Source organism: Emys orbicularis, chromosome 2 (assembly GCF_028017835.1).
Source record: "Emys orbicularis isolate rEmyOrb1 chromosome 2, rEmyOrb1.hap1, whole genome shotgun sequence".
NCBI lineage: Eukaryota > Metazoa > Chordata > Testudines > Emydidae > Emys > Emys orbicularis.
This window is the reverse complement of record NC_088684.1, coordinates 284,427,986-284,452,661: the sequence shown is the minus strand read 5'-3', so window position 1 is coordinate 284,452,661 and position 24,676 is coordinate 284,427,986. Positions and strand designations below refer to the sequence as shown.

Here is a 24,676-nt window from a genome sequence, read left to right as displayed (position 1 = left end):
ATTGTAAGGCTTCACACCACTTTGAAGTGACATATGTCCTCAAAGGGAGGAGAGGACAGGGTCTAGACTAGTTCCACCTTAGGTTAAAAATACCTGGTACAACCAAGACCAGCTAAAAGCATTTTTGTTTTTAAGCCATATAAGGTTTATAACTCCCTAAAACCAGAATTCAGTACAACACTGGGAACACCAGCCACAGAATGTGTAGAAGGAAGATTAGCTTGAGTTCTGTTTCCTGTCAATAGACTAGGTAGTTCCCAAGACAAAAGCTCTGAAGTTTTCTGTCAATCAGTGGCTGTTAAACTATTCTCAACATATATAATATCACCATGGTAACCCGTGGTGATGTCATTACAGCCAGTCTCAAAAGGACAGGAGGCTTTAAGTCATTTTCTTTTAAAATTAAAAAAGGAACTTCATATTAAGAAATGCATCCTCTCTACTCACCAGGGATGACAATAACCAGGGGCTTCTATATTCACACCATGACTCAGACTTCACCGCTTCCACAGACATCTATGTAGTGATTCCTTCTCCCTCCCCCACTATTTTTTTTTAAACTTGGGCTCAAGTCAATTAAAGATAACAAGGAAATTATTCAAAAGAATTAGATTATTACACTCTTTTCTCAAACCGCTAATATAATGCATTCCTTGAAATATAGGGAATATATTTTTAACAGACATTAACAGCAACTTGGGAAAAGGATGCAATAAAGATTTAATTCTTTTGAATAATTTCCTGTCATTTTAAATTGAATAGGGTTTGTTTCTTTCACAAAGAAAGTCTAGAAAAAAAAGCCCATGAAAGACCTCAGAAGCCCAGAATTGCTCAAAGTCCATAACACCAGGTAAGTATTCTTGTTTACAGAAAACAGCTCAGTGACATGGAAACACTATCTGATTTACTGAAATATTGCACACGCATACACACACACACACACACACACACACCAGTGAGGCTAATCTGTTGGCCCAAAGCGGAGGATCACTCAGGAAAAGGTTTAACAAATCATTGCTTTGCCTAGGTAAAATCTGATCCAAGAAGGTTTAGCTAGGTCATGATCATTAGCACCACTACCCTGCACCAGTAAAAAAAGCATTGCCAGTAGTCAATCAATTTCTGGAAATAGGGCATTTTCAATTTCAGCTCAACTGGTCATTTTGATATTTTGTTTAAAGGAGGGGATCATATTATTCATCCATTAGGAAATTCTATTTTGTGTAACCTCAGTTAAGGACAAAGCCAAAATGTAATTATTTTTTCCCCTTTACATCGCTAACTATATCTGTCTCCTCAGAAAGGTTTTGGTTCTTTAATAAAAACACCAGGGAGATCAATCAAAAGCATTTAATGCCTTGTTGCTCCTGCAGTTCATGTTTAAATGCTCTTTGGGTCGCAAACGAGGCAATTTGGACAGTCAGAGCTCAAACTGGATTAGTAATCACAAAAACCCAGTGGGGGATGTGTGTTATATTATTTGCAGTGGTGTTGTAGCTGTGTTGGTCCCAGGATATTAGAGAGAGGTGTGAGAGGTAATATTTTATTGGTCCAATAAAAATATATTACCTAACCTACCTTTTCTGTGTTATATTAGACAGACAGACCAGTGCTGTATCTAAGAGGACAAAACACCACAAAGGTTAGGAAATTGTGCATCAGAGCAAGGCATGGCCACACAGCACTTGCCTCCATATATCTCAATATGTGGAGGGAAGCATGGAGTGTGGCACAATTGGGATTTGTTTATTAACATCCTAAGGGATGCATGCTTCTGTCCGACGCTTGCCACAGAGTTAATAGGCAAATGCCAACCATTTCTCCATTAACCCTACTCATTAGGAGGTGTCTCTCCACAGTTTCCTTGCTTCACTAAACCAAGACATTGCCTTGCTTGACAAATGATATCTTCAGAAGGCCTTTTTTCTCTCCCTGTATCACTGGATTTCAGATACACAGCCTTTATAGAGGGCAAGCTGTTGCATAGCACCATGAAATGTCTTTGGGGATATTTCTCTTAAGTCTCTCTGAAACACACTTTTATATCAGCATGAATTATGAGATTATTTCTTCTTTGTATTGCCATAGCACTCAGGAGTCCAGTCACGCACCACAATCCCATTGTGCTAGTTGTACAAACACCTAAAAAGAGTCTGTTTCTGCCCCCAGCTGCTTACAATCTGAGTGGAGGAAAATCTGAGAGTTTAAAAGTGAGTTTTTTTTAATATATCCTAAAGGCATTTCCTGTTAAAGTCAACCAAAGAGAGGAGACACTTCCGATCAGATGTCAGAGATAACTAAGCGTTCTTTCCCACCATTTCATATGCGTCCACAACATTCCATCTCCCTGCTCACTACCCCATTTCACCACTGTTTTGAATCCCAGGAAAACCCTGTCAGAGACTGCTCTTCATTTCCTAGCTCTTCTCCAGGGAGAGAGTAGTCTTGTGTTTATAACATGCAATATAGACCTATAACAATGTAGAAATAAGAAGTCTCTGGTGAACTGCCATTGCCAGAAAGCTTCAGTGTCTGAACAGCAGCACTTCACACGCCACACATGGTCCTCTGAGTTTCATCAGCAGGGACATTTCAAATATGCTTTCAAATGTGCTGAGTCTATTAAGACTGGGCCCAAAGTGCTTTTCTACTGATTCTGCTTGACATTTCTAAATATCACAATTCCAAATTTAATTAACTGGTAATTGGAAAAACTGTAATGCATGTAAATGGACAAGACGATATTGAAGGTCAGGCATCAAGAAACTGTGCCCTTAAAATAGTGGCTCCCAAACTATGGGGTGTGCCCTTTAGGGGGCATGACTAAACATTCGGGGAAGGCGCAGCAGGTCCAGGACCAGCCCCCACAGAGGGCAGGGAGGAAGCACAGGCCAACCCCACTCTGCCCCCAGCTCTGCTCCTGGCCCTGGCCCCTGCACCAGGCCTGCTTCCAGCCCCCACCACGGCTTCCAGGGGAGCATGGACCAGATAAGGGCAGGAGAGAGTGAGCAAAAAGTTTGGGGACCTCTGCCCTACAAACGAAAGTGTTTGTCATCTTGTCACCCTCTTACACTCGACTAACCAAAGCTTAAGAGCTCGGCAGTGTTTTTGGCAGGATGTACAAGAAAGGAAGTAAAACGGTACGATCTCTCTTTAAACTGCCAGGACAGATCATGTAAAACATGGTTTTTAAAGTCTGCCATAAATCAAAATCCAAATATTCTGGATTCCCTGTCCTGCCTAAAAGGAGATGCAATGGGAGAAACCTGCCAAGATATAAGTGACCTACTACATTACAATTTCTAGCAAGTAATGGATATGAAATATATAATGGGAGTGAAATGCACAAGTTCCTCCTAATATTTTAATGGCACTATTTCAACCCAGTCACTTTGTATATAGTCACTTTGTCAGCAAGTTATCAGGGCAAGTGGGAGGCTCAATGGAAGAGTTATGTTGATGCATCTATGGTAGCTAAAAGGAGATTCTGTATCCTTGGAAGTTAATTTCTCCAAGTTCCTCTCTACTACTTTGTGGTTTGCAGGGTTATTTTAACCTTTACTTGCCATCAGGCTCACAAAGGGGAAAAGGAAGTCTTGTTAGATCTTTCCTCTCCAAAGGCAAGAGACACCAAATCCCAATTCAAGTCTCAGAGAAAAATTAATTTTCTGGCTTTATGCTAGGGCCTCCACTTTGTTCATATCAGAAAATCAAACAACAGCAAGACAGCCTCTGTTCAAGAAAGGCAGAAGGAGCTAAATGAGGAAAAGTGCTGCAGATCGAGAATAAAGGTGGCAGTTTGCTTGAGTAGCATCAGCTTCAGCAGAACACAAGCCTTTATTAACTAGGGTCCTCATCTGCATAAGCACATAGGGTGAAACTTGCTGTGGTGTGACAGGCCAGAGCATAGCCTTCTGCGTGGGTCCGGCCCTGCAGTAGAGAGGTCAGGTGGTGGATGTTGCTGGTAGAAAGGTGTCTAGGTTGGCGGAACAGGGCTCATTGCCTATGGTAACTGCAGTAGAGCCGTGTTTCTGTCCCAAAACCTCTCCATTCCTTCCACCTTGCATAAAACTCAGTGTCACTTAAAAAAAAAAAAAAAAAAAAGGCAGCACCGTGGGTTTGGAAGTCTTCAATCCAACCTGCACGTGCGTTCAGGGGGAGTTTCTCATCATCTGCTTTCACCAGTGGTTGAAACTAGCCCTGAATAGTTCCACCATATCCTATCCATTGTAAGAGGCTGCTAAGATCATCTACACAATTTCTTTTAGGCTGCAAGCAGATTGATATCTGAATCAGACAGTTGGGGTCCCAGTTTTTGAGGACTTGATTTTGCTAGTGCTAAGCTGAGTTATCGCCCAGTACTCATATACTTTTCCGATGCCTGACAGCATCCATCAGCAAGCGTGGCCAATGCCTTTCCTCTTCGGTCAGGAAAGGTGATTAGTTTTTGGCCTGACTAAAACATGCGCCAGAACTTCAAAGTCAGGCTTGTGGCTCTTTCTCCCTATTCTCATTACACCAGTTTTGTTCAGGCAGCAAAGTCTTAACTTCCTTCCTTGTACTATCATCATAGACCGTTAAATTCTATGGAAGCTGGTCCTCTGGTTTATAACCAGAGATTGCAAACAGATGAGCTCACTTGATGCTGATCTGTAGCCTCTTTTTCCATCCAGTCAATAAGTTATACCAATAATTCTGCAGACCTTCAATGACACCTTGAGTTCCAGCAAAATCCATGCACGGCTGCCTGCAGACTGCTCTGATGGACGCAAAGCCTGTGCAATTTTAGTGGGCTAATCAAGGCACTCTGGGCAAAAAAAAAAAAAAAAAAAAAAAATCCTAGCACAGTACATGGAGTAGAACCTTCCTCGCTGCTGCAAGTTTTGTTTGAGTAACAAATTGTGGCTTTTAGCCATCAGTCAGATTTTAGAAGCACCATCCTCACCAAGATGGCTTACTCACAAAGCTCTTGTGCAGGGGAAGCTATTTCAGGGAGCACACTGAAAAGCAAATGCTTGTGCAGTGAAGAATGATCTTCTTCCGCTTATAATCAGTGTTTATATTGATAAATGACAAACATGCACTACATCCCAAACATCAATTCCTCAATTCAATCCATTTGAGGGCATTTGGGAACTTCAGAGGATTCACTGGGGGCAAGTGACACCTTTTATATTGTGTTCTAGACTTCCACAGAGCGCAGCTTCCCTATCAAGAAATACGAAAACACTTACACTGGCTTTTTAAAGCATCTTCTCCAACTTTCACTGGTATTTCTAGAGTTAATTAGCTTCAGTCAAAGAAAGCAAAGAGGCTGAATGAGAGAATGAATGAAAAAAAGGAGCAAAGAAAAGCAACTCTCTAGCCTTTGCAATCATACACTGGCCTTAAGCCCCCCAAAGGAAGTCAAGACATTCCTGAAATTCTTCAGAGGAGGAGAAGCAAAGCAGTCAAATAAGATGCCAATTTCTCCAGCCTTTTTGTTCCTAATGGTAAATCCCATATGAGCAATTCTGTCAGCCCGTTTTGCAATGAAGTTTGCTCCCAAGTGACTACACCACATTTAGAACCTATTTCATGTTTACAGAAATTTACCTTTCTTCTTTGGTTCTGTTGAAACAAGGCTGTAACCAAATGACCTGATGAAGGAATGTAGCACAATCCAATACCACCATGAAACTTCTAGTGATTGTTTCTAGTACAATAATGAAAAGCATGAAGAAAGGGCCGGATAACGGCAATGATTCTTTAAAGACATTTATAAAAGGGTGAAGATCTTTTATGTAAAGAGTAAATAAATTAGTTTCCCATATTATCCTTCAGCTTGATTTCATGCACCAACCAGCAGCTGCGTATGGATTCCACTTTGAAATCTATATGTGTTTGAGTACAAGTACAGTCCAAGAGATTTAAAACCCCACTTGTCTGTCCTAGAGATGGAATTCCATTGAACAACTTTGAGTTCCTGTACAAAACACATTCCCTTCCTCTAAAGCTACAGATGTGCATAAAACAATCCAGACCACGCAGAAGTAACACACACCACACTCAATATGGACAAACATTTTCTTCCCACATTCCTATCCTGATGTCATATACTCAATAGCCTCACTTCAGGAAATTGACACATTGCGCCTTAGCAATTCAACTTTACATTTAAACATTGGTTAGTTCCCATGGTGATTAGATTCAAATATTTCAGAAACAATATGAAGAAATTTTATAAGGAAAGAATAGGAAGTCATCCAGGAACATTTAACTGTACTGAATCTGATAAACCGTAGGACATCAGGCCTGGGGGTCTCTGAAAAGTCAATTTTGCTGCCATTAATAGAGAAATGTGAGACTCATTTGAGCTTTGTTATGGAGGTCCCCAAAACTACCAACACGGACGGTGCAACTGTAACTCAGTGCTGAGTCTTACAGGTCCCCCTCTGTGCTGATCCACAGAAGATACGAATTGCTTCAGCCCCCAACTTCACCGGCTTGGCTCTTTCACTCAAGCTATAGCACCTCATGCTTTTAGCTGAGGAGAGTCACTGGTTCAATCCACCGTGTGTCAGCCAAGATGTCGGGCTTCACACAATCATCGCACCTCTTTAAAATCTTCTCTGAACACTTTCAGTGTCCCATGAAACCAACTGTTCCAAACTTCTCCCAGACAAGCCCAGGGGCTGTACCTAATTCGCACAGACGATGCAGCTGCCAACTTCTTTAACAGGGCCAAAGACTCTGAGCACACAGGGCTCCCCATGAGACACCACCACAGCTGTGTACAGCCTGAGCTGGAGCCCCCTTTGTTTCTGAGAGAGAGCTGCGAACAAGACCCTCTGTGATGGGACCTTGACACAGGAGCTCAGTTTGAAAAATCCTGAACCCATGCACCTTCAGGACACACTGCAATTCTCATCTATGGAAGGTCATGAAGGGGGCTGACAGCTGTGGGTGAGGTGGGATGTCGTTTGGGTTTCATTCTATGTTGGTTATTTTCTGGTTTTGATGCAAGTGATAGCTATTGGCTCTATTTCTTATATGCCAAAGGCTCCTTGGGCTCAGGGATATTAATCTCTCTTTAATATTATTCAGGCATTGAAATAAATGTTGCATCTCCGATTACTTTTATAAAATTGTGTTCCAATACCCTTGCATTCTCTATTTAAGTGCTTTTATCTAATCACTGCCATTTATCTGGCCGTCTCCATGCCAGGCCATGACGATCTCTTATTATTTTCATTAAAACCTAGTCACTTGAAGAGACAGGCCAGTCCTCACTTACAGACAGCCCCCCAACCTGAAGCAAATACTCACCAGCCACCACACAACAAAAACACTAACCCAGGAACCTATCTTTGCAACAAAGCCTGTTGCCAACTCTGTCCACATATCTATTCAAGGGACATCATCATAGGACCTAATCACATCAGCCACACCATCATAGGCTCATGCACCTGCACATCTACCAATGTGATCTATGTCATCATGTGCCAGCAATGCCCCTCTGCCATGTACATTGGCCAAACCGGACAGTGTCTACGCAAAAGAATAAATGGACACAAATCAGACGTCAAGAATTATAACATTCAAAAACCAGTCGGAGAACACTTCAACCTCCCTGGTCACTAAATTACAGACCTAAAAGTTGCAATACTCCAACAAAAAATCTTCAGAAACAGACTCCAATGAGAAACTGCAGAATTGGAATTAATTTGCAAACTGGACACCATTAAATTAGGCTTGAATAAAGACTGGGAGTGGATGGGTCATTACACAAAGTAAAACTATTTCTCCAGGCTAATTTTCCCCTCTACTGTTACTCACACCTTCTTGTCAACTGATGGAAATGGGCCATCCTGATTATCACTACAAAAGTATTTTCTCCCCTGCTGGTAATTGCCCACCTTAACTGATTATTCTCATTACAGTTAGTATGGCAACACCCATTTTTTCATGTTCTCTGTGTGTATATATCTTCCTACTATATTTTCCACTGCATGCATCCGATGAAGTGGGTTTTAGCCCATGAAAGCTTATGCTCAAATAAATTTGTTAGTCTCTAAGGGGCCACAAGTACTCCTCCTCCTTTTTGCTGATACAGACTAACACGGCTACTACTCTGGAAAATGCTCTCTCAGCAATTCTCACAAGAGATTTACCACTGGGAATAAGCAAAAAACTAACTTGAGTCTCTGCACTGAAGAAACGGGTGGCTGCATAGCACGCGGTATTCTAGGACTGCAGGAGATGTTCCAGCCACCCATGACTTATATTCCATGTAGTGTTCACCAGATCCTTTTCACATCAACTGAAAGACTCCCACTGAGCCCCAAACCAGCAAAGAAGGAACATAACTAAGGCTGGATCATCAAAAGGCTTTCCCCCCCCCCAAAAAAATGTCCATGAAGAAAACAAACTAAATCTTCTGAAGAGACTCTTGTTAACACTTTGCTCTGTACGAGTTTTTTTGTTTGTTTTTTGTTTTTTAAATGTACTCTCCATCAACTTGCAATATTTTCCTACAAGTCTGAAGTCACGGAGTTTTTGTCCTCATCCATATGGCAATAACTCGGTGTTTCTTTTAGAACTCCATCAGCAAGACATGGCTGCCTTTTGTTTACCTCCATTTACATGCTGGCCAGAGGACACACGCCTACAAGAACACTCACAGCTCTGGGAAACCAGACAGTGACCAGAAAAACTACAGTTGCGCACTCTCCTTTCATTGCTTCCCCTCACATAAAAAGACTGTTACATGCAATAAGAGATGTTAACACAGGCTGGACACATACTGTTTATTGGCATGAACACAAATTGAAGGTTTTTATTAGACCCAAATACCTCCCAGAGATAAGAGAAGAATTTTTAATTAATAATTCTTCTCTTATTTCAAAGACAAGACTAGGGTTTTCATTGCAAAAACAGCCTATTGAGCAATAAACACCAATAAGTTAACAACTAGGTTTCTGTGCCTTTCAGCCAATTTTCATGAACTTTGGTAATGCACTGCAGTTATCCAAGGACAAACGGAAAACTTTTTATAACTTTTTAAACACAGCGCTGAATTGCCCATCTGCTTCCGATGTTGTAACATGCATGAACAGGTTAATCCTGTCAGCCAGATGCAGGACCACGATGCAGAATTCCATGCAGTGTGGCCACAAAGAGGGCTGAAAACACTGACACACAGCAGCTTTTTGGTCGTTAAAGTCTTCTGGGGAAAAGAGCTACGAGTTTAGATGGATTTCTTCACAGGGATTCACATCCTTGTTTAAAGCTATTTAACACCAATAATCTCTGCTAGTGCAGCATTCAGAGTCTTTTCAGTTTGGAGACCTGGCAAATACCACCAACTATTCCAGCCTTTTAGGGCAACTTGTGAGCACTGAGATACCCTATTCCCTAAAGTATGCAGAATGGACAATAACGTTTATTAATGTGTACTACCCTTCCCTGAAATGTCAATCATCTCAAGTGTGACTGTCTCCCCCTAGTGACTGGCCCAGAGGATTTAAATCTAAATATTAACACTTAATTGAGAGTCTATTTCAACTCAAGCAGCATGGGACTGGTGTTGAAGGCAGAAATTTGATTTTCAGTGTGAGAGTACGTACACACACCGGCTGGCCTGTTTGAAGGTAGCCACACTCATTACACATGTAAACTACCCACAAGTTTTCCTTGCTTGTCTCCTAAAATCCTCACAATAAAGTATCATCACCCCTAAATGAAAGCATTCCCTTAATTAATCCTATGCACTCATCACTTCTCACCTGCGCAGAATTGACAAATGTACTGTAAGGTGATGCTATTATCTTGTAAGTATTGAACAAATTATATAATCTACCATCTATATCAATTTGCCTCAAGCTGGAAAAATCTTATTTTAAACTGTTTCTTTAAAACATACGCACTTCAAATGCTTCAGATAAAGTTGATAAAATACTGTACTGGATTGTTTTGGTCTCGATTTTTAGCGGATATATCAAGGTCAGCTATTGAGCATTACCATTAGGGTTTAGATTTATGGAACCAGTCCGCTTGGGAAATTGTCTCTTGCCCCAGTTTGCCACCTGAGCTGAGCAGAATTGGAACAGTCAGCTGTTGAGATAATAAAGATTCAGCAACTTCTCCATTGACCTCCTGTGCCCTGCTGCCCACTATATGCCATAGTTCATCTTGAGCCTATTTTTAGGGTGTGAAATTTACTGGCAGTGTTGCCATTTTTAAGAATTTTTTTTAAGTTGCTGGGCACCAGGATGCCTGCCATATAGAGAAGCAAAATGGCCTGTAGTAATAATTCATAACAAACAGCTCATGAGTGACCTTTAAACTAAAGTGGAAAAAGCTGGCAACAGTTACCCAGCTTCTGTAAGAAAATCTAGGCCATGATTTGCAGAAGTGACTAATGATTTTGGCTGCCCAATGTGAAACATTTTCAAAAGGGCCTGATTTTCAGGAAGTGCTGAGCATTCACCCTCTCAGAACCTGGCCCCTTTAAGGTTTCTCAAATTAGGCATCCAAAATCACTAGTCACATTTAAAAATCTGGGCCAGCACAGTGCTCAATTCCCTCCCCGTATCCTACAACCACCTTTGATCCTGGCAGCTCTCTCTTCTGCACACGAGGTGAATAAAACTGTGTCTTCACTGCCAAAAAGGTGTATTTTTATTGTGGGATAACAAACATGTTGGCTATCCCGCTGTAAAATCCTAGTGGACACAAGGAACTGTAGTTTTTATTATGATCAAGTTAGATGAGCTGAACCACAGGCAGGGCTATAGTGCTGTGACTAGCCACCTCACTCTCTCTACTGAAGGTTTCTCTGGAGGAGACACACACAACTGTCCCATTCTAAGGGCTTGTCTACACTTAAAACGCTGCAGTGGTGCAGCTACACCAATGTATCTGCACCGCTGTGGCACTTCAGTGAAGACTCCACCTACTCCCACAGGAGGGCTTCCCGCAGGGCAAAGGTACTGGTAGCTGTGTCAACAAGAGACGCCTTCTCGTCAACAGTGTCTACACCAGGAGTTAGGTCTATTTTCCACACTCCTGAGCCACAGTTGTACCGATGTAAGTTGCTAGTGTAGGCCAAGCCCAAGAAGGGGTATGGTCTCCTCTGGATACTGGATATGAATATGAAACAACATGAGACATAAGCAAGCAGTAGAATAAACTGCTAAGCATGATGGTTCAAAGCAATGCTGTGAGAGAGTAAGACAGAAAAATCGAAGTCCATCTACCAGTCAGCAGAATAATTTATGAAGTAAATATGACACACACAAATCAATTTACACTTAATACAATTACAATTCAAATGGCAAAAAAACCCCAAGAAAAATGGAAAATTGTAATTGCCTGTTCTAAAGCAGCATGTGAAATTTTGCTAGGATTGCTGACTCAAACTTCTGACCTGGTTGCTATAGCTGGTGACTGGAAAACAACCCCAGCTATGTTTATTCTTTAGACAAAGTCCAGTTAAAAATGCATCCAGGCTTGAACAATCTGTGTAACAATGACCTCGAAAACCCAAATACAATATTGCATTACACGCTTTAGGAAATTTCCCAACAGTGTAAAATGTAGCAAATTGTCAGAACTGGGCTTCACTAGATGATTCCCAGCAAGCTCATACTGATTTAAACAAACGCAGCAAACACATTTTCTCTTAAAAATAATACTTTGATTTTATACAGCTCTTTTTACTATCATTTGCATTCTAGTCCTGCCCAGAGGCTTGAACATAAATCGGGGCCCCCTTGTGCTAGGCTCCGTGCAATGCACTGCACAACAGTCCTTACCCCAAAGAGCCAATCTAAACAGAGAAGACAGACAATGGGTGGGGACAGAAAACAGAAGCACAGAGAGGTGACGTATCTTGCCCAAAGTCGCACAGCGCTCAATGGCAGAGCGGGGAGCTGAACCCGGGTCCTGTGATTCCTTTTTAGATGAAGAGGCAGGGTGGTGCATTAAAAGTCAAGTATCATTATTCCCACATATGGAGAAACTGAGGCAGGGAGAGAAAACGACTTGCTTGAGATTACACAACAGGTCAGCAGCAGAGCCAAGAAGAGAATGTGTGTCCCCTGAACGCCACTCTGTTGCTCTATCCACTAGGTAACACTACCTGCCTTTCTCCATCCTTAAGCATTATACATTCTATTGGTTTTGGCCACTTTCTAAATCTCTCTGCCAAGGAAAATAGATGGGGGATTCATACATTTGTAAGAGCTAAGTATTCAGTTCAGGACTGGGCCATTTTCCAACTCAGCAGAATAAGTATTTCTTTGCATTTTTAATAAACGCTTTTTTAAACCCATGATCTACATAAATGTGATTCTTTAAAAAAAAAAAAAAAAAAAAAAAAATGCGGCGGAAACAAGGCTCAAGCAGAGCCCTGACATAAGATACTATCCCTGCTAGTACAGACACGTCACTTACTGGAGCCAGCCTCACTCACAAACACACTGTCTCCAGCACCGTGCTGGCCCTAGTCCCTCACCACTTCAAACCTATGATACTAGACAGCGGCTGAGGGCTGTGCAGACGCTGACGATAAACTAGGCAGAGTGCCTCAGATTGTCTGCACAGCCAACTAACCCTTTCTCTTCCTAGGAGAAATCCGGGCAGCCAGAACAATTTCACACTTGTATTAAGGGTGTCTAAGAGGTAAGCAGAAAATCTCATTCCTCACAAAAGGGCAGCACGGCTTTCTCAATGCAGGGTCCACTCCCAGTGCTGCCTTTAGTAAACAGAGAACTGTGGACATGACCATTCTTGCATCCATTTTAAAACCACCTTAAAATAGGGCAACGTTTTGAGTGTCTTGGTCACATTCTGGAGCAAGCAACACAACCCCTGCCAGGATCCTAAGCTTTCAGCAGCTCACTTTTCACATCAGTTGTATACGTGTGTGACGTTGTGCAGTCTACATGGTTTTATAAAAAATTTGATAATAAGTGACTATAATGCAAATGGGATATGCTTTGTGCAAAAGGTCTCTTGTAAGGTATCATTACAAAGCTCATAATCTACTGAGTGTGATCATCCTATTTGTAGAAATGTACCACTCTTGTATCTAAAACTAGAAATATAAAATGTAACTCTGAGGGCCTATTGTAATTATGTAAAGTGTGGGCCATTAATGATGGTTTGGAATCTTGATGACTCCCATTGTCTGCAGATGGCTGTTTACCTGTGAGTCTCCCTGTATATGTGTGTGCTGGCAAGTGAGTAATGAAGTCTTGCAGTGACATGTGATCATGTCACCTGAACTGGAATCCATCTTTAACCTGGTGCTTTTCCAGTGAGGGGAGGGGGTGGGAACCCAGAGGAACAAAGGGTTCCCGCCTTATGCAAAAGATATATAAAGGGGTGGGAGAGAACAGAGGGGGAGAGGAGCCATCATGGAGAATCCCCTAGATAACACCTAAGCTGGAACAAAAGCTGTACCAGGGGAAAGAATTGTGCCCAGGCCTGGAAGGTGTCCAGTCTGAGAAAAACTTACTGAAGCATCTCTGAGGGTGAGATTATCTGTATTTAGTTTGATTAGGCATAGATTTGCGCATTTTATTTTATTTTGCTTGTGACTTACTTTGTTCTGTCTGTTACTACTTTGAACCACTTAAATCCTACTGTCTGTATTTAATAAAATCACTTTTTATTTAGTAATTTACTCAGAGTATGTATTAATACCTGGGGGAGCAAACAACTGTGCATATCTCTCTATCAGTGTTATAGAGGGCGAACAATTTATGAGTTTGCCTTGCATAAGCTTTATGCAGGGGTAAAACGGATTTATCTGGGTTTAGACCCCATTGGGAGTTGGGCATCTGAGTGCTAAAGACAAGCACACTCCTGTGAGCTGGTTTTCAGGTAAACTTGCAGCTTTGGGACAAGTGATTCAGACCCTGAGTCTTTGTTAGAGCAGACAGGAGTGTCTGGCTCAGCGAGACGGGGTGCTGAAGTCCTGAGCTGGCAGGGAAAACAGAAGCAGGGGTAGTCTTTGCACATTGGGTGGCAGCTCCCAAGGGGGTTTCTGTGATCTAACCCGTCACAGTGGCGTAGTCGAGCAGGATCTGTGCACAGCTGATTGCTTTGAGATACTGGTAGTGATTTTAAGTGAGTTTTAAGTGTGGTGGCTGGAGAACAGACAAAGTGGTTACTGGTTTGTTATTTTCTGTTTGCTTATTTCGGGAAAGGAAATTAGGGACAGAAAAGGAAGCAAAATAAGTAAGAATGAAGATCAAAAGAAGCTAAAACTACACAAGTTGCAAATTGCCCAGAAAGACTGAACAATGGGCGCTGGAAATGTCTCTGTTAACTAAGAAGCCCCTGAGCTGAGTACATCTCAGTTTCAGTGAACTGCAGATGGGTGTGGCCCAACCTCTGTCTGTGCTGAAGCTGACTGGAGTGTCTAACCTAGCAAGACAGGAGGGGAGGGGTGCCTGTTCTGGCAGGAGGGTGTTCTCTGTGGTATCCCAGCTCATCGAGTGGTGGTCTCAAGGGAAGACAAATCGAAACTGATGTACTATTTGCCTGGGAAAAGGCTGACCTGGAAAAAGAAAAGGCTGCCCACCAACCTGGACTTAAGAGACAAAGCAATTAAGACCCAGAAGCATGACCTGGCTGTAATGGAGTGGAAGAGGTGCACAGAGACATGTATCCTGGAGCTGGAAGTTGGGGTCCTGGTGACTGCTGCGGTGGGAACAAACCCCAAGGACCCTAGCTGGAAGCAAACCCAACCTGAGTGAAAGGGGGGGGATTTTGCTGGCCAGCGAAAGGTCCCTCATAGCTGGTAGCTGTGAGCCTACAGCTGGGTCAGGGTCTCTTTCCCTTTTGGGGGACACAGGAGTGTCTGCCCCATAGGGGAGCCCAAAAACGAATTTTAGGTATACTGCCTCCGCCATGGTCAGTGTCCAAGTCTCTGGCAGTAAGTTCAGGAGGAGGGTGTGACGTTGTGCAGTCTACATGGTTTTATAAAAAATTTGATAATAAGTGACTATAATGCAAATGGGATATGCTTTGTGCAAAAGGTCTCTTGTAAGGTATCATTACAAAGCTCATAATCTACTGAGTGTGATCATCCTATTTGTAGAAATGTACCACTCTTGTATCTAAAACTAGAAATATAAAATGTAACTCTGAGGGCCTATTGTAATTATGTAAAGTGTGGGCCATTAATGATGGTTTGGAATCTTGATGACTCCCATTGTCTGCAGATGGCTGTTTACCTGTGAGTCTCCCTGTATATGTGTGTGCTGGCAAGTGAGTAATGAAGTCTTGCAGTGACATGTGATCATGTCACCTGAACTGGAATCCATCTTTAACCTGGTGCTTTTCCAGTGAGGGGAGGGGGTGGGAACCCAGAGGAACAAAGGGTTCCCGCCTTATGCAAAAGATATATAAAGGGGTGGGAGAGAACAGAGGGGGAGAGGAGCCATCATGGAGAATCCCCTAGATAACACCTAAGCTGGAACAAAAGCTGTACCAGGGGAAAGAATTGTGCCCAGGCCTGGAAGGTGTCCAGTCTGAGAAAAACTTACTGAAGCATCTCTGAGGGTGAGATTATCTGTATTTAGTTTGATTAGGCATAGATTTGCGCATTTTATTTTATTTTGCTTGTGACTTACTTTGTTCTGTCTGTTACTACTTTGAACCACTTAAATCCTACTGTCTGTATTTAATAAAATCACTTTTTATTTAGTAATTTACTCAGAGTATGTATTAATACCTGGGGGAGCAAACAACTGTGCATATCTCTCTATCAGTGTTATAGAGGGCGAACAATTTATGAGTTTGCCTTGCATAAGCTTTATGCAGGGGTAAAACGGATTTATCTGGGTTTAGACCCCATTGGGAGTTGGGCATCTGAGTGCTAAAGACAAGCACACTCCTGTGAGCTGGTTTTCAGGTAAACTTGCAGCTTTGGGACAAGTGATTCAGACCCTGAGTCTTTGTTAGAGCAGACTGGAGTGTCTGGCTCAGCAAGACAGGGTGCTGGAATCCTGAGCTGGCAGGGAAAACAGAAGCAGGGGTAGTCTTTGCACATTGGGTGGCAGCTCCCAAGGGGGTTTCTGTGATCCAACCCGTCACAACGTGTTTATCCCTAGTTAATTACCTGAACCTCGTCAGTTTGACTCTTTGCAACATAATCGTTTGTGAAGGCTCAGCAACACTAAGAATGAAAGAACAGACCCTGAACTCTATTTGTATTTTATTTTTTTATGGTAAGGGAGCACAGGGAAGAGTATGTAACTGCACAGCAAGTCATGCATACGACAAAACATAAAATTGGCTGCATGCATGTGTGCATAGAGCATTCTGCAGCTCTTCCTGTAATTAGTCCTTCAAATGCTAGAGGGGAAAGAAAGAAATTCAAAGAGGTTCCACTTTGAAATTATTCATTGACTTCCAAATCAGAACAGTTGTCTGTCAGAGATCAACATGCCATTGCCCCAAGAATATCAAAACGCAAACTGAAAAGTCACTTCAGGAATCTGATCGTCTTTCATTACATTTATATCACCTAGTTCATTTTAAGAGGATATATATAAATTAGTCTGTCCTTCCATCCCCGCACGCTGGCCCCGTACACTCTTCTGAGCAACTTCAGAACATACTGTACACATCAATGTGCCTCCCTTGTAAGACAGTAGCTTCCTGGCACTAGATCAATACAGGCAAGTTTTTGCTGCTGTTTAGAATGGTCTCTCACTTTTCCCTTTCAATTGCCAACCTTAAGAGATCAAAAAATCATAACTCCTTGCCCCCTCGCCCCCCACAAAAAAAGTCAAGTGTTTTTTTTTTTTTTTTTAATTAGTTTCTGAGCTTTCAGGATACACTCACTTTATATTTTCAAGCTTTGCTCTACAAAAATGGGGGGTAGAAACTTACATTTTTTAAAATGAAAGCAGAGATTCCCATACACCCTCTACTTGATTCCAGCAGCTGTCTCTTTAAAAAAATACACCAGAAATCATAAGACTTGTGGTAAAATCATGAGAGCTGACAACAATGCGTGTGCATAGTGTTTAGCAGATGACTAGATACCTGTTATGCTTATGGTCCGAGAGCTCAAAAAACTGCATGGGAGGAGAGAGATTAACATCTTCCAGCAGTCATATCAGATTCAAACTGCGCTTTCCTGGGCTATCCTGGTTCAATCAGGGTCAGAAAGATTCTGCCCCTTTCACTCTCCAGAGTAAAGAAAAGTAATGGAAGGAGCAAGCTGCTTTAGTGGCCGAGCTGACCAAGAATGCACTTAGCCATCCAGCTTCCTAGATTTAGGTACCTGCTGTAGTGCTGGACCACGACACTACAAGACAGAACCTGTACTAGTGCCCAACTGCCAGGAAGCACAAGGGTATCGCTCTCACTGCCAGCATCTTGCTAAGGCATCTTTTCTCACTGAAAAAGCATTTTCCTTGAAATTGACCAGTGTGTGGCATGAGCTTGTGAACGGTCTGTCACAATGTGCATTGGAGGAGGTTTCTGCAGTAGGACTGTCTTCAGAGAACTGTTCACAACCAGCCAAGTATTAAGTGTTTCCCGCCCCCCTCCCTGTCTCACACACAGGCTCAGGGAGGAAGGGAGTTGAAATATTTTCAGTGTACTTAAACTGTTTGCTTTGCTCCAGCCTCCTGCTGGGAGTTCACTCAAATGAATTTGACATGTTTCCTTTGTAGGTGAAAAGTTGCAGAAATTATCAGTTTTGGTAAAGGTCAATGATGAGGGGGCTAAAGAGGAAAAAGACAGGGATTTCTACTAGAAGTGAAACAGCACGGTGGAAAACCTGAGGAATATCTGGTGGGACTGAGCCTTCGGGACATGGAGATAAACATCCTGGAGGTTGAAACAAGGATGCCTTGTTTCTCTATGGTAGTTGCCAGGGTCCATCCTGAATTGTTCGGTATTTCAGGAACCGATTCACCTATCTCAAGTTCAGAATCCAGGTAGAATTGTGGCATCTAGGATGATGAGATGTAGCAGCATTATGACTAACTAAGGCACAGAGAGGTTAAGTGATTTGCCCAAGATTATATAGGAAGGTGCGGCAGAACTGGGAAATGAACCAAGGTCCTAGACCAGTGCCTCAACCACAAGACATCTTTATTCACACATTCAAATAAGGTAGGTGCTGACAAGAAGCATCTGGCTCCTGGGAAAGGTGGAACCCCAAGGGTTAAGAGATCACAAGGTAAAAAGCTCCCCCTGCTTCTTCAACATTAGCTAGAAAGTGTATTTAACTTTGGGTGAGAGGAAATCCACCTGCCATGAAGAATTGGTATCACTTTGTTGTATGAGTCAGAATGTGAACGTTACTCTCTGGTCACCACAAACAAGATCAGAAGGGGCCCTCCGTATGGACTCTCTCATATGTATAAGCTACTTGAGAACAAAGGTTCTCCCCTGAGTAAAATTTGAGATAAATACAAGCTGTTAATTTTCCTATGTTTGTATTCTATATGCGCATTCCTGTCACAGCTATCAAATGGTTTGTCTACATGAGAAAGCTTTTTCTGAATAACCTGAACAAGTGTGAATTTAAAATCAAAATATGACAGATATAACCCTCCAAGTGGACACCCATTCTGGTGTAAGGGTGCCTTTGCTGGATTAGCTTAAATTCCTTCCCAAGCAACATAAGATCAACACAAAAAAGGCACTCACACTGGAAGAAGAATATCTGCATGTGGGAATATCCCAGTATAACTATCCTGGTGTGTAACTGGTAACGTTTCTCCTGTGGAAAAGCGCAATATCACTCAGCAACTTCTTTAATACTGACAATATATGTTGCAATAAAAGTTTACACTTGTTTCAGTGAACTGGACACTGGATGTACATTTTCTGATCACAGATATACTTCCTTTAGGGGTTTGCAAGAAAGCTCCATTTACCTCAATTTGTTGTATTTTAAACATACTTTCATAGAAGCATGTGTTACCAGGTGAGACAGAGTAGAGATTTTCTGGACATTCTAGTAACTCTACTAGAGAATAAATCTTCAAGCCCCAAACTAGACTCCACTTGTAACCGCTCCTGGTAAAATGATACAGGTAGAGCAATAGAAACCACCAGAGGCCCTACGGCACAACAGAGATTTCATGGTAAGACTGTTGTTAGCAGTCTCTGCCCACATACCTAGAGAAAGGATGTTTGAAGGTGAACGGGGGAAACCAGGAGGCAATTGGACACCTCTTGGCACCCATTCAGCTGCTGTCCTATCACCACCACCACCACCCCTTCCTGACACTGAGGCTCACAAAGAGAAACTCTCCACTAGCTATCTTAGGCTAGGTCTACACTACAGCGGGGGTCCGACCTAAGATACGCAACTTCAGCTACGTGAATACCGTAGCTGAAGTTGCGTATTTTAGGTCGGCTTACCTAGCGGTGAGGACGCGGGAAAGTCGACCGCTGCCGCGCTGCCGCCGACTCCGCTGCCGCCTCCTGCCGAGGTGGATTTCCGGAGTCGACGGCAGAGCGATCAGGGATCGATTTTACCGCGTCTTCACTAGACGTGGTAAGTCGATCCCCGAAAAACCGATTGCTACCCGCCGGATCGGCGGGTAGTGAAGACAAAGCCTTAGGTTGTGCTGCCCCCCCCTCCTCCCCACACACACACACTTTTTTTTTTTTTTTTTTTTTAAATACTGCACCTCTATGTCCAGCCTCCCCAACTTATTCACTCTCAGGCACTCAACTTCTTGTCTCTCTCTAGCTCTGTGGAGAATCATATGAAACCTTCCACTTCTAGAACTTAACCCTCTTAAAGAGGCAGGGACTTCTTTAGAATCAAAATCAGCTTTAAGAAGCAAAGATTTTGATTCTGTTCCAATTTCCAACCCACATTACCTATAAAGATAAAATTAAAGCTTTGAGTCTGATCTCGCAAACCTTTAGGATCAAGTGCTGCCCCATCGACAGGACCGGTACCTAGAGCAGGGGTAGGCAACCTATGGCACGGGGGCCAAAGGTGGCATGCAGGCTGATTTTCAGTGGCACTCACACTGCCCGGGTCCTGCCTGCCAGTCTGGGGGGCTCTGCATTTTAATTTAATTTTAAATGAAGCTTCTTAAACATTTTAAAAACCTTATTCACTTTACATACAACAATAGTTTAGTTATAGATTATAGACTTATAGAAAGAGACCTTCTAAAAACGTTAAAATGTATTACTGGCACGCAAAACCTTAAATTAGAGTGAATAAATGAAGACTCGGCACACCACTTTTGAAAGGTTGCCGACCCCTGCCCTAGAGCTTGTCTTCACTGCTTTAAAAAAAACAAAACCAGTGTTTTTACCTGGGGGTAACTAGCACATGGGAGCTATCCCAAGGTAAACACACAGTGAAGACCGGGCACTTCAGTTCTATCCTGAAGTAAGCTAGGCAAGATCAACCTCACATGGGGTATAATGCCAGGCTGCTGCTGAATAGGGGGGAAAACAAAGACAAGAGGAGTGTATAAATAGCAGTGGCTGAAAGCATAACAATGCATTGCCTCTGCAAACGGCTGAGCCAGCCACAGGACTCAGCACTGGCAAAAATTAAACATTTTTTCTAAAAGGAAAAAGCTACTGGCTATCTTCTCTGATCAGCCCCTGCTTTATGAGAGACTATTTCTAAGCCACACGCTGATTGAAAGGGCGCTACTCATTTTAGTTAGTGCTCTATAGGAGAGCAGTGTCATGCAACCACTCCTCCACCTTGTGCGCATGCACACACACTCCAGGCCACATGCTCTCCCCTACTGAGAGCAGTGCCTGTCCTGCTAATGTAATCCCTCAGCCCTGCCTAGCAACAACTGCATTCAGTGTCCTCACACTGAGATCAATGCCAGCCAGCCAGCATCAGCCACTAGCACAATGCAAGCAATGTATGCAAGGGGGTCCGGCCAACAAGTGTTGAATTTAAACCCTTATGTAATTGAAGACTGAAAGTCTCCCCCCCAATAGACCAAACTTTCAAACACTATTACCATATCACCTGCACCAAAATCTGGTTTTAATACTGACCCAAGGAGACATTTTCTGGTTTAGGACTCTTACAAATACATGAGTATTGAGAGAAGAGACTGAGATGGAGGGAGGGGAAGCTTCAATCAATCACACTTCTTGCCACTACATGTTTAAAGGAAAACAGCAGGGATCACTTATACCCACTGAATTCCCAAAACAGCTTTAGAGTTTACCTGGCACCATTCACTGATTTCTGTGACTCTCAATGGAAGCGGACATTGCACTGATACTCACAGCAGAGCTAACTAATTTAGGTAGGATAGAATACAGCTCCCAATAACAATGCACCAAAAAAAAAAAAAAAAAAAAAAAGCAGGGGGGAGGGGAGGGGAGGGAAAGAGGAGGGAGAAGTGTTATTTATTTTGAAAATGTTGGTTAATTTTGCAATACTTAAGCTACACCAGGTACTAGTGGTCAACTGTCGATCTGATCATGAACTCTTTTACATTCAAGTATTTGTAGCTACTTACTCTCTGCAATTAGACTGGTTTGTATGTTGCACTGTAATTTTCCTTTAAGTGAGGGTGTTTTGTTTTACAGCCTGACTACTGGATTTCTGCAAGCTGCTCACCCTCAGCTGGGAACTAAGTGTGCTATTGCTGCCTGACACTCATCTGACATTTCTACTGCCAAGGATTTTCCACACCATGACTTCCCCCTCAACAGCATGCCACAGAACTGACAGTTGAAATTTGCTTAGTAGCTATTATTTAAAAGCTATGTGGATTAGAGGAATGAATTTTTATAGCTAGTTACTTCAATCTAAAACTGATCGACTATGCCTAGCAGTACCCTAAACCAGGTGAGCAAATCATCTGAACAGTGGGGAAGTTAGGATAAAGAGCATAACAATAGTACTTCCAAATGCAGCATCCAAAGAGACTCCTGGAGACAGCAGCAGCAGCAGTTCTCTTATAACTGAAGAAACCTTCCTTTTGGCCCAATCACAGGATAAATTTTAATTACTGAAGTACAAAGCAGCCTATCTTCTCTATCGACTTCCCTGATGAAGAATCAAAGCTGCTAAGAGTTTTGTCTCAGCTCAAGGTATAAGTCAACGTCGCTCCTAACTCGACTCCCATCCACACACAAAAATCTCTAGCTCGAGTTAAGTGGTGTTTTAAACTTGCGTTAACTAGGCCCATTGGGGTTATGGGTTGAAGCTTGTAATGCAGTAGGGATGCAGCTACATAATACAGCTCAAGTTAGCACACTTCAACTACTAATCCAATCACACCGTGCAACTTGAATGTTGTTTCGCAGTGCGGATGCTCACTCAAGTTGAGTAATTTGAGTGTCTTAACTCGAGCTAACTGTTGCAGCCATGCCACTGTAGTGCTTCAGCGTAGACACTAGCTGCCTCCTCCCCAAGAAGCAGTAGCTAGGTTGACGGAAGAATTCCTCCATCCACCTAGTTCTGTCTACACTGGGGGTTAGGTCAGCTTAACTGTGTTGCCCAGGGGTGTGGATTTTTCACAGCCCTGAGTAGGGTGACCAGACGTCCCAATAAAATTGGGACCATCCCGATATTTAGGCATTTGTCCCACATCCCAACCGAAGTTTGGTCAGGACGCAATTTGTCCCGATATTTAGCGGTACTCAGTTTTTTGTTTGTTTTCCCCTCCGCCGGCGACCCCCTCCCCCCATGTGTCCCGATATTTTCTTCCTCTCATCTGGCCACCCTAGCCCTGGGTCGACCTAACCTTTTAGTGCAGACCAGGCCTTAGGCTATGTCTACACTACCGCGGTAAGTCGACCTACGTTACACAACTCCAACTACGTGAATAACATAGCTGGAGTCGACGTACCTTAGGTAGAGTTACCGCAGGGTCTACACCACGGGGGGTCGATGGGAGAAACTCTCCCATTGACTTACTTTACTCTTCTTGTCGGGGGTAGAGTACAGAGGTTGACTGGAGAGCGATCTGCTGTCAATTTGACGGGTCTTCACTAGACCCACTAAATTGACCACCGGTGAATCGATCTCAGAGCATCGATCCCGGCTGTAGTGTAGATGTAGCCTCAGTCAACACCAAGCACACGGCCCTTTGACCTGTATAGTTTCCTGGCACGCCATAATGTGCTATTTCTTGACCTCCTCCTGGGTGCCATGTAAAGTTAGGATTTTCTCTTGCAAATGGTATTGCTGTATTTCAAACAGCAGTCTAGACCTTTTGGGTCACTTGGGCTACGTCCACACAGCAAAAACAAAAACCAAACCTACGGCAGCAAGTCTCAGAGCCAGGATCAACAGATTTGGGCTTGCACTACAAGCTAAAAATTGCTGTTGTAGGGGCTTGGGCTGGAGCTCGGGCTCTAAAACCCGGCGAGGGTCTTGCAGCCTGGGCTCAGCCCCATGAGCCTGAGTCAGTTGACCCGGGTGCTGAGACTTGCTACTGCAGAGGTGTTTTTTGTTTTTTACTATGTAGACGTACCCTTGCTGTCAGTATGCGAGTGTACCCCTGGTTGAGAAACACTAACTTAAGGCATGATCCAGACAGATGTACATCATTGTCCCTGTGAAATCTATTAAATCAAATAAATACACCTCTACCTCGATATAACGCTGTCCTCGGGAGCCAAAAAATCTAACCGCGTTATATTGAACTTGCTTTGATCCGCGGAGTGCGCAGCCCCGCCCCCCCGGAGCACTGCTTTACCGCGTTACATCCGAATTCGTGTTATATCGGGTCGCGTTATATCGGGGTAGAGGTGTACTAGGCCTTCAGCTGGTTGACTAGCATTGTCATCTGGTGCCTGTTTCCTTGAATTGCTACCCTACTGTGTTTCCAAGTAGTATGGGCAAATCATGTTTCTAAGCGCATAGGCAAAAAGACAAGTTCATCATAAATTCTGCTTAAAACAGCATCTCTCTGCCTCTATTTGACCAGGAGAGGGAGTCAATTTTACTAGCTGCAGATAAACTCTGTTTTTAAAACATACTGATCACAGTGAAAATGAGACAATCACCCTGCACTTCAAAATGAAACATTTTTGAGAGTAAAACATATGGTTCAGGTAGAAACTTCTTTCACTTAGTCATGAAGTGTTTTTCCCAGCTGGCCTTGTAAAATGTCACAGTTAATCCAGTCACATCACTCCTCTCTGGCTGTGGACATTTTTGTTAACGAATCAGATACAAACGAGTAATTTTATCCAGAGAAGGTTGCGTCAGCAAAGCAGACTGATTTCTTCAGGATGCATCACATGTGGTCAGAAATGGTTTTTAAAACAGCCATGCACAGGCAGCCTTTTCTACCCAGATTTCTTAGAGCTGTTGAAGAGCTGCCTTAGAATTGTGGGATGCACGGATAGCAGTGGCCAAGTATCCCTAGAAGTGTTTTCTTATGACCATTCTCTATTGTGTCCAAGGAGGATGCTTGATCCCTGAGTGAAGATGCCGAATTAGGAATGAGAAGCAACAACCAATTCCACCAAATCCACATCATAAGTTTCATGTAGGCTTCTGGAGGAGGAGACAGGGCACATGGTGTAGTACACCCTGTGTATTGCCAATTTAAAATGGATGGGTGAACGGGAAGGACTTTGTTGGAACTCACCCTTCCTCCTCATGGATTCTTTGATCAATGGGAGGAATCATGAATATGTCCCATATGACTGGGGTCCTCCAAATGTGACCTCATCTCCCTCTTCC

At 42.9% G+C, this 24,676-nt stretch overlaps 1 protein-coding gene across 1 annotated transcript in view; it reads right to left on the bottom strand.

Annotated features, from left to right (window-relative positions):
• Nucleotides 1-24,676, bottom strand: part of ACVR2B (activin A receptor type 2B) — a 135,252-nt gene that overhangs the window by 34,748 nt on the left and 75,828 nt on the right. The window lies entirely within an intron of this gene.